Source organism: Carassius carassius, chromosome 48, assembly GCF_963082965.1.
Source record: "Carassius carassius chromosome 48, fCarCar2.1, whole genome shotgun sequence".
In the NCBI taxonomy this organism is placed as follows: Eukaryota; Metazoa; Chordata; class Actinopteri; order Cypriniformes; family Cyprinidae; genus Carassius; species Carassius carassius.
This window is the reverse complement of record NC_081802.1, coordinates 9,847,400-9,851,205: the sequence shown is the minus strand read 5'-3', so window position 1 is coordinate 9,851,205 and position 3,806 is coordinate 9,847,400.

Genomic DNA, 3,806 nt, shown 5'->3' with positions numbered 1-3,806 from the left:
TTGGGAAACGTCTTATTCGTGACCAGCTGTGAATAATGTGTGTAACACGTCGATAGAATTGACCCGGTGGTAATATAGCCTCGGTTGATGACGTCATCGGGGTGCCCGCGCAACACAGGGCTATAAATAGACAAGCCACAGGTGCATCAACAGGACATTTTGTCTGAAGAGCAGTCCTGGGACATATTCAGCACGGCAACACAGCACAGCATCTTGTTCCGCTTTCTCAGGGAACAAGGTTACAGTCAAGTAACCGGGAACGTTCCCTGAGAAAGCGGAACGAGATGCTGTACTGCTCAGCGCATTGGGAATGAGAATACCCACAACGCCGTGCTTCAAAAATGTCTGGACCCCCTAAGGTTGTGCAGGTGTGCTACCAAACCACAAGAAGGCCTCAGACATTTGCTTGTGATGTTGACTCAAGGACATGAGAGCCCGGAGTTGCATGGACATCCAAACTATAAAATCTTATGAATGTGTGTGGAGAGGACCAACCTGCCGCATCACAAACCTGTTGTAAGGGGGCATCCCTTGCTAAAGCACTAGAGTAGCCAACTCCCCTCTTGGACTGAGCTCTAAAACCTATAGGCGAAGCTTGACCGCGCACCTCATAAGCCAAAACAATAGCATCCCTGACCCAGTGAGACATGGTCTGCCTGGTGACAGCTGCTCCTCTGTTACCACACCATAACAGATGACCAGTTGCTCCGACTTGTGCCACTGGCTAGTGAAAAGTGTAAGTCTGAAGAGCACGGACTGGACACAGTCTATAAGATTTCTCCTGCTCTGACGTTGTGAACGGCGGAGGGCAGATAGCCTCTAGAATGACCGGATGTACAGCAGATAACGGAACCTTAGGCAGGTAATCAGGATGAGGATGCAAAATCACTTTTACCCTCCCTGGGGTAAAGTCTAAGCATGATGGCTTTGAGATAGACAGAGCCTGCATAACCCCAATTCTCTTCAAAGAAGTTATTTCCATGAGAAAAAACTCATTTTAGAGTCAGAAGTCTATCAGACGCTGATTCTAAAGGTTCAAAGGGGGTTTCAACCAGACCCTCGAGAAACTATAGCTAAGTCCCAAGAAGGCATCTTGGTTTTCACTGTAGGCCTCAGTCATCTGGCCCCACGAAGGAAGCGAGAGAGCAGAGGGTGTCTCCCGAGTGGCATCCCGTCAATCAAGGCATGGCAAGCCTAAAGAGTGGCCACATAAACCTTAAGAGTAGCAGGGCATGTGCCTGTTGACAATTTCTTTTGCATGAAGTCCAGAACTGAAGCAATGTGGTAGTTGACTGGATCTTCATTGTGTACCATACATCACCTGTCAAACACACCCCATTTACTGGCATAACTCTGTCTGGTGGAGGAAGCCCTAGCACTAAGAATGTTATCAATAACATCCTGCAAAAGCCCTGTGTTCCTCAGTTGGTACCCTTCAGGGGCCAAACATGAAGATTCCACAGGTTGGGCCTGGGATGGAATATCGTGCGCCCAGCCTGAGACAGAAGGTTCCTCCTCTCCGGAATCGCCCATGGCGAGCCGTCGAGGAGAGATATTATCTCCCTTGAGCGCTTTGACTGTATGGTTTAAGCCTTGAAGATCCAAGATTGGGCGCACTCCCCCACCCTTCTTGGGAACCAGGAAGTATCTGCTGTAATAGCCCGACTCTCTCCTTGGATGAGGAACATGTTCTATAGCCTCTTTGCCCAGAAGAGTCTGTAGCTCTCGAGACAGTACCTGCATCCGCTCTGGTTTCATGGAAGTGGAGACCACACCGTTGAAACGTGGAGGATGACGAATAAATTGGATCCTGTATCCTATCTGTACTGTGCTCAATATCCACGCAGAAAAGCCCAGCAGTAGTTCCACACTGCCAGACTCTCTGAGAGTGGTACCAATTTTAACACTTCCTTTTAAGAGGATGTTAGATGTCCCGTGTCCTGAACGATGGCAGGAAACACTGGAACATCTAACATCTTGCTGGAAACCACTGCCCCCCGAAGCACAAGAAGTGGCAGGGATGGAAGGATTTCGTGAGGGTAATGGAAGGGGCGAATGCTCCCTTGTGCGCCTAGAGCCACTAGCTCGGTGCCCTGAATCGGCGGACCAGCAGGGGACGACCATACTAGCTGCTCTAGAGACCTCCGTAGAGGTAACGAGCCTCCTAGCACCGCTACGTTTACGGGCGGTAACTGAGAGAAGCACTTCGCCGGAGATCGCTGTACCCTGGAACACCAGCAGGGTTGGTAGACCGATCTCCTGAGGACACTGAGGAGAGACGGGCACCGTGTAATGCAGTGTACACCACTCTTCCCCAGAGATTGCCTTCAACAGGTCAGCCTGGTATGCCTGTAACACTGCCATAGTGTGCAGCGCAGCACCAGCCTGACCTGCAGCTTGGTAAGCTTTACCCACGATGATGTTAATTTACAAGATTTAGTGGGAAGAGTAGGTTTCTTAACCGAGGATACAGATTCGGGTGAGAGATAGCTCGCAAGTGCCTCTTCAACCCGAGGCATAATTTCACAATAGTTGAAAAAGTCAACGTCGAGGGCTCAAAGATGCGGGAAGTATACGGTATAGTATATGAAAATAGATCAGACGAGCACGAAGCATCTTCACTGAGAGAAGTTCACAATGCCAGAACCGCGTGCTCTTCCCCCAAACAAACAAACAGTAATCATGTGTATCCAGCTCATACATAGGACGAGAGCATGGAGGAACACAACACTTACCGTTTCGTTGGCTCATCCTACGAAGATCTGTAGCTGACGAAAAGAATCTTCCTGACGCACAGAATGATCTGAAGACAATAGACCTGTTGATGCACCTGTGGCTTATTTATTTATAGCCCGTGTTGCGGGCGTGCCCCGGTGACGTCATGAAACAAGGCTAAATTACCACCGGGTCAATTCTATCAACGTGTTACACACATTATTCACAGCTGGTCACGAATAAGACGTTTCCCAATGCGCTGAGCAGCGCAGCATCGATTGAAGCTTTTGAAAGGGAACTGAAGAATCTGAAGGACCTTAAAGATTTTTCTGAAGAACAGTTCTCAGTTTAACTGTCCAGAACAAACAAGGGACTCATGCACAACCATCACAAAACAGAAAGACAGTCGTGGATCATCCAGGTAACAGCACACAGTATTAAGAACTAAGGGTTCCCAAACCTTTGAATGGGGTTATTTTAATAATTTGAGCAATGTTTTTTTGTCATGTGGCCTATATGCAAACATCTTTAATGTAAAATATCTTACTCAGGACAGTACTAAATAAAAAAATCACAGTCATTTAGTATGATCTCTCTTATTTTGTTAAAACTATTCACATTTTCACAGATTCTGCAAGGGATGCCCAAACTTTTGCATGCCACTATGCAGATATTTATATATATATATATATATATATATATATATATATATATATGTGTGTGTGTGTGTGTGTGTGTGTGTGTGTGTCTGTAGTGAGGATCAACACTCAACCCCAAAAGCTCAAAAAGAAAACCCACTATACAACTTAAAGGGATAGTTCACTTTGGAATTATATTTTGGTATGTTTTAGCTTACCTCAAGGGCATCCAAGATGTAGGTGTCTTTGTTTCCATAGTAGTTTAATTTTGATATTTGTAGGTCAAACCGTTCTTGTCTGTGAATCATATAGTGCATGTCTATGGTCACCACCTCAAAGAGCATGCACAGAGAATTCCAAATTAAACAATTCCCCATCATAAGTACACATTGATGACTTAAGACAAGAAACGAGCAGTTTGTGTGAGAAAACGAACAGTATTTATATAGTTTT